Consider the following 14,279-nt stretch of genomic DNA (forward strand, 5'->3'; position numbering starts at 1 on the left):
TCTTTCTTGGTGAGAATCTTGCGGTTGTCAAAGATATACTACCTTGGTTCGTAGATGTTGCTAGAAAGTAGTTTCATTAACGGTATGCCAAATCCTAGCACACTGCACAATGTAGCGGTGTGTGAGTATCAACGTAGTTTGGGCTTCGTCCCGGGATCCGACGCTGAAGAGACTAAGGTAACAAGTCTAGGAGTGACTTTGCCACAATCTATGGTTTCAATCTATCTAAATCCATTTCTTTAGAGCTGGTGGATATTGCGGCCTATAACTTTTAAAGTTTTCATAGCAATTCATTGTTGACATTATGGATTATTTTATATTACTGTACTTGATGTCTACTACGCAACCTTCTCCTTGTAGACGTTGTTGGGCCTCCAAGTGCAGAGGTTTGTAGGACAGTAGCAATTTTCCCTCAAGTGGGTGACATAAGGTTTATCAATTCGTGGGAGGCGTAGGATGAAGATGGTCTCTCTCAAGCAACCCTGCAACCAAATAACAAAGAGTCTCTTGTGTCCCCAACACACCCAATACAATGGTAAATTGTATAGGTGCACTAGTTCGGCAAAGAGATGGTGATACAAGTGCAATATGCATAGTAGATATTGGTTTTTGTAATCTGAAATTATAAAAACAGCAAGGTAATTATTTGGCTATGTGAAGCACTAGAGCAAAAGAGAAACTACTCCACAAGATATAAGTAAAGCTCAATGAGTAGTTGAATAATTATTTGGCTATGTGAAGACTCTACCATCTAATAATTTCAGATCCTAAGTACCTTATTCAAACAAAATAAAAAAAACTTCAAGTATAGCACGAAACATGTGAAGAAGCAAAAACTTAGGTTCAACTGATATTAACCGATAATTGTTGTAGAAGAAAGGTGCGATGCCAACCGGGACATCCCCAAGCTTAGACGCCTGAGACTTCTTGAAATATGGATTGGGGATGACTTGGGCATCCCCAAGCTTGAGCTTTTTTTGTCTCCTTAATTCCTCTCATATGACGGTTTCTGAAATCTTAAAAACTTCATCCACACAAAACTCAATCAAGAACTCGTGAGATAGGTTAGTATAAATCAATGCAAAACTTTATCATCCTCTACTGTAGCAAATCACTAAAATCATTATTTGACATTGCATACTAAATGCCTCTGCATATTTAAAACTCCCATCCTCGAATGGAATCATTAAACAAGCAAACATATGCGACCAATGCAAACATAACAGCAATCTGCCTAAACAAAACAGTCTGTGAAGAATGCAGCAAGATCCATACATCATTAACTCCAAAAAATCTGAAAAACTTTCACGCTGTAGAGAATTTATAAGAGCATACTGTGTCAAATTTCAAGTTATTCTGACATACATAAAATTCTATGGAAGCTTTGTACTACAAGCAAACTTTCTGTTTTGGAACAACAACTCCTAAACTTGCAAATTAAGCATGGTAAAGGCTATCCTTGACATTTTTATTGAACTAAATGATGCAAAACATTAATATAAATAACATAAAGCAAGTACTAATAAAAGAAAATGATGCTCCAAGCAAAACACATATCATGTGGTGAATAAAAATATAGCCCCAAGTAAAGTTACCGATGGATTGAAGACGAAAGAGGGGATGCCTTCCCGGGGCATCCCCAAGCTTAGGCTCTTTGGTGTCCTTGAATATGGCTTTGGGGTGCCTTGGTAATCCCCAAGCTTAGGATCTTGCCACTCCTCGTTCCATAGTCCTTCGAAACTCTACCAAAAACTTGAAAACTTCACAACACAAAACTTAACGGAACTTCGTGAGATGGGTTAGTATGATAACGAGCAAATCAATCACTTGGGTACTGTCAAAAAAAGACTCATAATTATTTTCACACAATGTCTACTGTATATTAATATTTCCACAATTTATATTACTCAATATAATCTATGGAAACACCAAAACTAGCAAATTATGGATTGAAAACAGAATCTGTCAAAAATAGAACAGTCTGTAATGATCTGAATGATAACCATACTTATGCACTTCCAAAAATTCTGAAAAGATTATGTTAATTAAGGTAATTTGTATATCAATCAGGAGCAAAAATAATCAACCTATAATCACTCTCTGGATAGAAATTAGAAATGATTTCGCAAGCGCAAAGTTTCTGTCTTTTTCAGCATGATCAAACAACTATCACCCAAACTAATCATAAAGGCTTTACTTGGCACTTTATTGAAACTAAGACAATAAAACATGATTAATACAGTATTTTAATCATGTGAACACACAAAAACAGTAAGGATACATATTGGGTTGTCTCCCAACAAGCACTTTTCTTTAATGCCTTTCAAGCTAGGCAAGATGATTTCAATGATGCTCACATAAAAGATAAGGATTGAAACATAATGGAAGCATCATGGAGCATATGACTAGCACATTTAATTCTAACCCACTTCCTATGCATAGGGATTTTGTGATCAAACAATTTATTGGAGCAAGAATCAACTAGCATAGGAAGATAAAACAAGCATGACTTCAAAAGTTTCAGCACATGGAGAGGAAGCTTGATATTATTGCAATATGTAGAAGCATATGATCCTCTGTCATAATAATTTTCAGTAGCATCATGAATGAATTCAACAATATAACCAGCACCTAAAGCATTCTTTTCATGATCTACAAGCATAGAAATTTTACTACTCTCCACATGAGGAAATTTATTCTCATCAATAGTAGTGGGAGTATCGTAAAAGACTTGAACACTACGAATTATTTCCACATTAAAAGAGTAATGTTTAGTAAGAGGGTACTCATAATTGTGACAAGTTTTATTATCATTCTTCTTTATATCATAAGTATCATCACAATAATCATCATAGATAGGGGGCATGCTTTCATCATAATAATTTTGATCATTCAAAGTGGGGGAACTAAAAAGATCATCTTCATCAAACATAGCATCCCCAAGCTTGTGGCTTTGCATATCATTATCATCATGGGTATTCAAAGAATTCATACTAACAACAGTGCAATCATGCTCATCATTCACATATTTTATGCCAAGCATTCTATGCAATTCTTCTTTTAGCACTTGAGCACAATTTTCATTTCCATCATTTTCACAAAAGACATTAAAAAGATGAAGCATATGAGGCAACCTTAATTCCATTTTTTTAGTTTGTAGTTTTGTTTTAATAAACTAAACTACTGATAAAACAAGAAACTAAAAGATTCGATTGCAAGATCTAAAGATATACCTTCAAGCTAACCTCCCCGACAACGTCTCCAGAAAAGAGCTTGATGTCTACTACGCAACCATCTCCTTGTAGACGTTGTTGGGCCTCCAAGTGCAGAGGTTTGTAGGACAGTAGCAATTTTCCCTCAAGTGGGTGACCTAAGGTTTATCAATCCGTGGGAGGCGTAGGATGAAGATGGTCTCTCTCAAGCAACCCTGCAACCAAATAACAAAGAGTCTCTTGTGTCCCCAACACACCCAATACAATGGTAAATTGTATAGGTGCACTATTTCGGCGAAGAGATGGTGATACAAGTGCAATATGGATAGTAGATATAGGTCTTTGTAATCTGAAATTATAAAAATAGAAGGTAATTAATAATAAAAGTGAGCACGAACGGTATTGCAATGCGTGGAAACAAGGCCTAGGGTTCATACTTTCACTAGTGAAGTTCTCTCAACAATGATAACATAATTGGATCATATAACTAGCCCTCAACGTGCAACAAAGAGTCACTCCAAAGTCACTAATAGAGGAGAACAAATGAAGAGATTATTGTCGGGTACGAAACCACCACAAAGTTATTATTTCTGATCGATCTATTCAAGAGTCCGTAGTAAAATAACACGAAGCTATTCTTTCCATTCAATCTATCCTAGAGTTTGTACTAGAATAACACCGTAAGACACACATCAACCAAGACCCTAATGTCACCTAGATACTCCATTGTCACCTCAAGTATCCATGGGCATGATTATACGATATGCATCACACAATCTCAGAATCATCTATTCAACCAACACATAGAACTTCAAAGGGTGCCCCAAAGTTTCTACCGGAGAGTGAAAACATGTGCCAACCCATATTCATAGGTTCCCGATGTCACGAAACCCGCAAGTTGATCACCAAAACATACATCAAGTACTCACATTAATATCCCATTGTCACCACAGATAGACACGTGCAAGACATACATCAAGTGTTCTTAAAGACTCAATCCGATAAGATAACTTCAAATGGGAAACTCAATTCATTACAAGAAGGGAGAGGGGGAAGAACATCATAAGATCCAACTATAGTAGCAAAGCCCGCGGTACATCGAGATCAAGACATCTCAAGAACACGAGAGAGAGAGAGAGATCAAACACATATCTACTTGTACGTACCCTCAGCCCCGAAGGAGAACTACTCCCTCCTCGTCATGGAGATCGTCGGGGTGATGAAGATGGCCACCGGAGATGGATTCGCCCTCCGGCAGGGTGCCGGAAAGGGCTCCCGATTGGTTTTTGGTGGCTACAGAGGCTCGCGGCGGCAGAACTCCCGATCTAGGTTTATTTCTCGAGGTTTTTGTATTTATAAGACCAGATGGCATCGAGAACAAGTTAGGGGTACCCACAAGGAAGTCACGAGCCCCCCAGGCGCGCCCAGGGGGTGGGCGCGCCTCCCTTGCTCGTGGCTTCCTCGGGACTCCTCTCCGGTATCTTTTTATTCTGGTATTTTTGATATTTTCCATAAAAAATCATAGCGAAAGTTTTATTCTGTTTGGACTCCGTTTGATATTCCTATATGAAAAAGGTCAAAAACAAGGAAAAAACAGGAACCCACACTCGGCTCTAGGTCAACAGGTTAGTCCCAAAAATAATATAAAATAGCATATTCATGCATATAAAACATCCAAAGTTGATAATATAATAGCATGGAATGATCAAAAATTATAGATACGTTGGAGACGTATCAGTACTAACTTAGTAATTTTGTGCAAAAAGGCATAATTGTTTGACGTGAATTGTTTGATTGACCACTTACACATGCATGTGTAATTATGTGTCATCACTTCATGAGAGACGATACTAGTGAACTTATGGACCTTGGTCCACTTTCTTACATAAGATAACACTTCAATTCTCATTTTCATGCGCTCTTATTTTCAGTTATTATTAATTCCAAAAACACCTCATCTCATTATCTACTAAGTACTTGTTGCAACTAGCAAAACTAGTGAGACTGATAACCTTACTAAAAATGGTTCACTTGCTTCGCGTTCGTACCTTTTTTAACAAAATCTTATATATTCAATAAAAAATCCTCGTGAAGTTTCAGGACATTTGGAGTCGAGAAAATTTCCAACTTTTTCCATGGCTTTCAGGTCGAGAATTCCAGTTTCTGACACTTTCTCTCTTTGTGTAGATCTTGCAAATTAAGCTACAAAATGCATTAGAATTGTATCATAAAGTGTAATAATGACCAATAACCATATAAATATCAATAAGAAATCATGATGCAATATGGACGTATGAAACTGTCATTATGAGGATAGATAAACCATGCAAAATATCCCCACATGTTGATAACCCACAAGTGTAGGGGATATATCGTAGCCATTTTCAATAAATAAGCCTATCAAACCCAAGGAGGGGAGAAATTAATTTGTTGATGGATTCTGGTAAAGAATCATCGTAAAAGTTGCAAAGATTGTTTGATAGTTTGTTTGATCACAAGAATAAATGTAAAAATGTAAATTGTAACAAAAATGCAACGGTGCAGCAAGTGACCCAATTCTTAATTATGTTAAGCACAAGGTGGTTGTATTGCTTATAGGGATCAAATCGTTCTCAAGGACACACATGCATTTCACCAAGTTACATTCATATAATTTCCTTTAGTTGAAGTCCATTGCCTTCATATGTTATGTGATGGAATCCATAATAATGTGGTGTTCTTAATTTAACAAAAACAACAACAGACTTATGTTTATACCCTCTATGCAAGCATCCACGGATACAAAAGAGTAATTAAGATAACATCTAATCATATCATTAAACTTTGGGGTTCCAACAACCCTTCATGCAATTGTTCATCAACTTAGGGTTTGGTTATATTTGTCACCCCAACTAGCCATAGATAAAACAATCACATGGTGCTCTCTTCTAGGGATGTACAGTGAAGTGATATGTAGTCGATGTTCGTACATCACCACTACTAGAGAATTATCGTATAATATAATATCAAAACATTGACCTTCATTTTACTTCATGTGATTACTAGCAACAACGTTTATCCCATGTCCTGAAGAACATAATGGACTACTCACAAAACATCATATGGATCAAGATCAATGGGGATGGAAATATGATTAACAATTTGGACATATAAACATTTCACTAATAAAACTTCTAAGCATCAACTACAAACAACAATCAACACCAAAAAGAAATATCAGCAAAATATTTCAGATAATGGTTCATAGATTGAAGGCTAGGGTACGAGCTGGATGATAGTGAAGATGGTATTGGTGATGACGATGATGACAACGATGGTTACCACGATGAACAACACATTAGTCATGTCCATGACTTTGATTTCCCCCTTCCACATGGTAAGGATCCCGAAGAAATAATGCTCTCATTGAAGAAAAGTTCCCTGTCTTTGTTCCGCCACACACATGGCGACGAAAAAATCCTGTAAAATTCCATAGCAAGTTTCAGGGGAAAATAGGACCAGGAACATCGAAGGCATCCAAGGGGCCACCGATGGGCCCCATGCGCATCTCTCATTGAAGAAAAGTTCCCTGTCTTTGTTCCTCCACACACATGGCGACGAAAAAATCCTGTAAAATTCCATAGCAAGTTTCAGGGGAAAATAGGACCAGGAACATCGAAGGCATCCAAGGGGCCACCGATGGGCCCCATGCGCACACACCACACGATCAAAGGGTTCCCACATGGGCGCCATAGGGGTCTCCCAAGTGGACCCATGCACCCATGGCTCTCGTCCCTCATCAGAACTCTATTACTGTTTTTATTAATTTATTGGTTTCAAAAAATATTTTCTTCGTTGGTCCTTGTTTTGCCCTTTCTATATAGGTTTACAATAATTCCTCTCGTCTTGTGAATCATGCATATTGATGTTGGGAAACGTAGTAGAAAACAAAAAATTTCCTCCCTATGATAAACTAGGAACACTATGAAGATACGATAATGGCTGCGATCACGATTGTTACCATCACCGAATTGCAGGAGAAGAAGAACGCGACGATGTAGATCATACTTGGAGTCCCTCAAACCATAGATGAACGATCTCGCGAACCTCTCAAACGATCGCTCGAACTGAAGACCGAAAGCACGACCTGTCTACTAGGTTGCAAGCGTGCAGTCTTCATGATCCGACAATAGTTCGCCATCTAGAGTTAATCGTCGCCGGAGAATTATAAGGAGGAGATTAGAACCACATTGGGCTTCTAATTATGAGAATTGGAGGAACTAGACCTAGCACTAATTAGTCAACTAGGACCAACTAGAATTAAAACTACAAAAACTAGAGGAGGCTCCAAAACTTGTATTCTAGGGGCTAGCCTTGCCCCTCTATTTATATGTTGAGTCGTGGGGTCGCAACTTGGGGAGGGGGCTTTCACAAAGTCAGTTTGGAACACAATGAAGAGTCTCCTCGGATTCCAACATGAAACGCCAAAGTTCCTAGCATTTACCGAAACGTCGCGAACACAGCGTCGAGCCCAGGGCTAGAGGCCAGGGACCTGGCGTCTGGCCCCTCTCTTCCGCAAAAACTCCTTTTGCACCAACCTAAAGGCTCGTGGGCCTTACCCCTTGGCTCAACCAATGTGTCCTCGCACCAAGAACCCTTTGGATTTATTCGGAAGGTTCTGTAACCTTCTGGACATCACCAAAAGTTTCTAGAACCTTCGCGGGTAGTGACCGGCCACACCTTAAATTTGCTCCTCTGCATGTGACTACCTCATATTTAAAACCTTAAATCCATACCAAACATGCAAAAAAGGAAAACATGTGTGGTGCTTACATCAACAATAACCTACACTACCCTAGTCCTCGTTGGAGATGTCCATGATCTCCATGTCCGGCTCCGCGTATACTGGTGACAACCGCAACTCTGGCTTCTCTGCGTCGGCCCTTGCCTCCAGTTCGACAACAAGCAAGTTGGTCGCCGCCCGTTCTTGTTGGATGAACCACCGGTTGACCTCGGCATAGGTCTCATCCTGGATGGACTCCAGAATGATGTATTGCTCCGCCATCCCCGTCGCTTGGGGTTCGCGAACTTTGCCATGGCGTCCTTCATGCCAAAGCCCGCAACCGGCATCTGCTTCTTCGCGCCGTCCTTCTCCGGATCCGCCACCTCCATGGGAACCAGCTGCTGCTCCGGTTACGACTATTGCTCCCCCCCCTTCTCCTTTCCTTCTCTGGCTACAGGTTGGCTGTGTTGCGAGTGGCATGCCTTGCCCGGATCCCGTCGAGCATCTCGAAGCGGCGTTGCGGTGTTAGCATATCATAAGTGGTCTTCTTCTACGCAGCCACGGTGAAGCCGTACGAGAAAGGGAAGAGTGAGGCGGAGAGGAAGAGAGGTGGATGGGTTCGGAGTGGTTGCGCGGAGAGGAAGGAAGGCGGCTAGGGTTGGGGAGCGTTGTCCGGCTTAAATAGGCAAATTTGGTCCTTGGGCGGTGAGTCGAAGCTGCGCCACGCGGCGTTCAAACCCCACCGGAGGAGACGCGTGTCGGACCTTTGTGTTTCCGGGTGTTTTCTAGTGAAACCCTAACGTTAGTCCGACGTAACGGACGCGTTCGGACCATCCTATATCCATTCAAGATTTTTTTTAAATATGAGAGGTATCGAATGTTTGACACTCGTTTAAGGCACGTGTCTAACTAGTCGATGCCTGAACCGTTAATTTAGACGCTTAAGGATTGTTTGAGGCTTTCGGTTGTTGATGTTCCAGGGAGAGGAACGGGAGCTGGAGCGACAGTGGAGTGGACACGGGAGTCGGACGAGATAGCAACGTTAGCAAAATGCTGAAGCGTGGCCAGTTTGTCACTCCATGCATATTGCCGTTGCAGCCCACGCTCCAATCTGTCGTCTCGAGTAATTCTCCATGCACTGCTACTACGGAGTAGTTTTTACTCACTGATTGTCCCTCACCTACTTCCTGACAAACACAGGCAGCCCTGAACCCTAGAAAATAGAATCCACTTTCAGTAACTCAGATGCTAGACTACCGAGTTCAACTGTAGTTCTAGCTAGCGCACATAGGCACGTGAACAAACAAACGTCAGAAAAAATTAATCAGATTTTGTCCACGGACTGTTTGTTCGAATCTTAGCTTGGTCTCTAAACTTCAATACTACCAAACTTTCATAATTCAACAGAATTTTTTTCTCTGGCGCTTTCTTTTTGGCACACTTCTCTCACACTACTCAAAGTGGTTCTCATGATGAGATGGTGATTCTTTCGTCCACACGGCAATCTATTCAGCAAAAGAAGAAATATTATTAGATTATTATAAGAATACTGGAAGTACCTCTCCCACAACTCCGATCTCATGGTTTAGGGCCTCTTTAATTTGTAGGATTTAGAAATAGAAAAATAGAAAAAGTATAGGGTTGAAGTGGCACGTTCACTTGAATCCTGTAGAATTAGCAATGTATGTTTCATGTTACAAAAATAATAATAATAACAATAAAGGTTGAAATGGATGTTAGATTTTCTATGAAATGTAGTATAAGAAATTCCTAAGGATTTCAATCCTTCAAAAATTCTACAGAATTCATTTGAATCAAAGGAGCCCTTAGAATGTTTCCATTTCGCTCGCCCCTACTACGAATGGCTTGATGCTCTATCGAATTGAACTAAGAGCGCTTTCATTCAATCAATTTTTGTTTCTATTCCTAATGTGGAAGACTTGCCTTGGATTGACTTTAATACATAATTGCTCCTGAATAACTAAAAAATAAATAAAAGGATGATATATAGTAAAGAAAATACTAACCACAATATCAGTCTTTCTTTCAACGATTCACTAAAAAGACAATTGTCTTGTTTTTTGATACATATAAGGTGTCCTAAGGATAATGCAAATCGAACATATTTGATTGTTGTTTTAATTGTTGTTTTTTTGTCTTAGCTTATAGCATGGTTCCTGTTTTTTTAATTGTTGTTTTTAACCTTTTTGTTGTTGTTTTAGTTTTCCCCTAAAATGTATTATTTCTCTTTATTTATGCTGACATGTGCAAAACCACCACCACACAATCATGAAGTTCAATTTGGTTCAGTTTACCCTACGAATTTTAGAATTTTTTCCCATTTGATCATTTTACATGTTCGGCTCTCGTCTTATGCTAGATAATAGTGCCACATCGGGTTTCATTTCTATGCATGTCTATTATTTCCTCCCTTAATATCTAGGAAAACTCAATTTGTACAAAAGAAAAAAATCCAATAGATTAGAAATGTTTCGCTGAAAATCTGGTAAAATTCCCGCTAAATACATACAATTTTGAGAGTCTTTATAGTTTAGTTTCAAATTCAATTTTAGTATTTGAATTTGAAATCAAATTCAATTTTAGTATTTAAATTTGAAATCAAATTCAATTTTAGTATTTAAATTTGAAATTACACAAAAATTTGAAACAACTACAATAAACTGGGAATAATTCGATGAATAATTTGTTGTACAAGTTGGTTACGGTGGCACCCGAGTGAAGCAGATAAAAACTAGTCAATTGAGAAGGAAGCGAATATCCCGTCAAAACGAAAAGGAGAAGGAAACGGGTATCATGGAGGATTTCCAGAAAATTCAGCTGAATCAAAACGAAGAATGCAAGACCAACAAAAGAACAATCCTCAAGAAGGAACTGTTAGACTTAGAGATATATTGTAATCTCAACTACTTATCTTCTCCTCCTCCTGTATCTGTATCTATCTCTATCTCTAACCGAACCCATATCCTAGCGATTGGGTATTCCTTGTATGCCACGACAAGGGGCAATTCCTGCCTCGATCAATATATACCCACGCGGCTCTCTACGGAGAGTAGAAACGCTTCCATCTGACATGGTATACAGAGCCATCCTCTTCCCATCTATCTAGCCAGAAACAAATTCCATCTATTACCAAAACCAGATCGCCATGTCTTCTTCGGCTCCCGTCGCCCTCAACCTTGGAGCGCCGCGTGCCAAGAAGCTTACCAAGGGGAACTTTCTCCTATGGAAGGCCCAAGTGATGTCGGGCCTGCGAGGAGCGCAGGTCACCGGCCTCCTGGATGGAACCGATGCAGCACCCACGAAGACAGTGGAGCAGCAGCAGGCGGACAAGACGAAGGTCATGGTACCTAATCCCCTTTATGCGCCATGGCTGTCCAGATATCAACAAGTCCTCAGCCATCTCCTCAACTCTCTGTCAAAGGAAATCCTGGCCCAAGTTGTGAGTAAAAAAAAATACTTTTGATCTATGGACTGCTATCACCACTATGTTTGCTTCGCAGTCCCAATCTCGAATCACGAATTTGAGAATTGCTATCACCACCACCAAGAAGGGCTCCATGTCGAGCACCTCCTACATCACCCGGATAAAAAATTTGGGGGATGAACTTGCTGCAGTAGGCCGGCCCGTCTCTGATCCAGAGATGGTGGACTATGTCCTTGCTGGTCTTGATCGGGACTATGATCCGGTCGTGGCGGCGATCGGCGCCATCAAAGCCTCCATCACCGTCGACGAACTCTTTGCCCAGATCCCCGCCTTTGATCAGCGGGTGGAGATGCTAGGCGGCGGACCAGAAGCTGGGTACAACACGTCCGCAAACATGGTGTACAGGGGGCGTGGCCAATCCCGTGGCAGAGGACGCGGGCGCGACAGCAGAGGCCGCAGTCGAGGGAGACGCTCACCCTCCTCCCCTTCTCCAAACGGCGGCAACAGGAGAGGTGGTCGTCCCCAACAACAACAACAGCAATGCCCACCGCACCGGGATTACCCCGAGTGCCAAATATGTCTCAAGCATCACCGCGGGGGTGCCCGTGAGTGTTGGGATTGCTATGAGGAAGATGAGTATGAAGAAAAGGAGGCAAACGGCATCACCTACTCCGACGGCGTCGACACAAATTGGTATGCCGACTCTGGTGCCACTAACCATATTACAGGGGAGCTTGACAAGCTGACGGTCAGAGACAAATATCGTGGACATGACCAAGTGCACAGTGCAAGTGGTTCTGGTATGGAAATTACTCACGTTGGTAGTTCAATTGTTAAAACCCCCATGAAAAACCTACATCTTAAAAAAGTTCTATATGTGCCCACAACATCAAAGAATCTCCTTTATGTTCATAGATTTACCCTTGATAATCGTGTTCTCATTGAATTGTATCCATAATTCTTTTTGGTAAAGGACTTGGACACAAGGAGAATACTTCTTAGGGGCAAATGCGTGGGAGGTTTCTACCCGCTCATATCCTCATCAACACCATCCAATAAGCAGGCCTTTGTTGCTGTCAAGCCTTCCTCATCAAAGTGGCACAGTAGACTAGGTCATCCTTCGTCGGTTATTGTTAAATTTGTTCTTAGCAAGGATAAACTTCCATACTCTCACGAGTCTAGTATTGAGTCTGTTTGTGATCCATGTCAACAAGCTAAAAGTCATCAGTTGCCATACCCCATATATGCCAGTATTTCCACTGCACCTTTGCAACTTGTGTTTTCAGATGTGTGGGGGCCAGCCCCCACCTCTGTTGGCAGACACTCATATTATGTCAGTTTCATTGACGACTTTAGCAAATTTACATGGATCTATCTCCTCAAGAAACGATCCGAAGTATTTCAAGTTTTTAAGAACTTTCAAAATCTTGTTGAGCGCAAATTAAACACCAAAATCATTGCCATGCAAACAGATTGGGGAGGTGAATACATAAAACTCAATCTCTTTTTTCAAGAACTTGGTATTTCACATCATGTTGCATGTCCTCATGCACATCAACAAAATGGCTCCGCTGAAAGGAAGCATCGCCATGTTGTTGAAGTAGGGATAGCTCTACTAGCAAATTCATCCATGCCACTAAAATTCTGGGATGAAGCCTTCTTAATTGCCACCTACCTCATCAATTTTCTACCTAGCAAAGTCATCAATTTTGAAACTCCCATCACTCGCCTCTTTGGCATTTCTCCTGACTATAAGTCACTGCATGTATTTGGTTGTGCCTGTTGGCCCAACCTTCGGCCATATAACACACGCAAGCTTGCTTTTCGTTCAAAGAAATGTGTGTTTCCTGGATATAGTCCTATTCATAAAGGAGTCAAATGCATAGATGTTTCCACTGGCAGGGTTTATATCTCCCGTGATGTAGTTTTTGATGAGTCAATATTTCCTTTTGAATCCCTTCATCCCAATGCCGGAGCACTTCTCAAACAAGAAATCCTTCTCCTTCCACCACATCTCCAAAATTCTGATCATGGGGGCGACAATTGTACTAATCCAACTGATGATCCTACTAGCAGGAATGTGTCTCCGTGTGTGCAGGATTCTACAGCAGCAAGTGGTGCAGAAAATGGTGGAGAAAATGATTAAAACTTTGGAGAAAACGAGCTTATATTTCATGCAGTAGAAGAGGACAAAGCTGGCACGGAGCACGAGGCGGATCCGGAGTCACCTGAAACTCCCATGCGTCTGACCACCGCACCGAACCACGCGCCCGACAGTGTCCTCGCGCCGCGCCAGTTGGCCGCCGCCACGTCACCACATCTAGACGGGAATCCCCGTCCCGCACCGCGTCCCACACGCGGGCCCGCAGCGGCAGCGACAGCAGATTCGGGGGGGGGGGGCGTCGGGATCCATGTCCTGTGCGCGCTGCGCGCGACCAGCAGCGGCGGATCTTCTGCGGCCATCTTCTCTGATGAATCAGACACACCTCAGGCCACACAACTAAGTTCTGGATCTGCTGTGGAAAGCGAACCTGAGAATCTCTGAGGATCTCCTGTGCCCGAGCTTCCTGCACCATCTCCTGTGGCACAATCAGCACGCACACGACGAAGTCAACCTCAACCAGTTACAACTTCACGTGTCATGACTCGGTCGCAAAAAGGTATAAAAAATCCAAAAGTCCGAACTGATGGTACTATTCCATATGGCATGTTATGTATCGCAGGAGAACCAGGAAAATTGGAGGATGCACTAGGAGATCCAAAATGGAAAAATGCAATGGATGAAGAATATTCAGCGCTCATGAGAAACAAGACTTGGCATCTTGTACCAGAATAGAGAGGTATAAATATTATTGACTGT

This window comes from Hordeum vulgare, chromosome 5H (genome assembly GCF_904849725.1).
Source record: "Hordeum vulgare subsp. vulgare chromosome 5H, MorexV3_pseudomolecules_assembly, whole genome shotgun sequence".
Classification (NCBI taxonomy): domain Eukaryota; kingdom Viridiplantae; phylum Streptophyta; class Magnoliopsida; order Poales; family Poaceae; genus Hordeum; species Hordeum vulgare.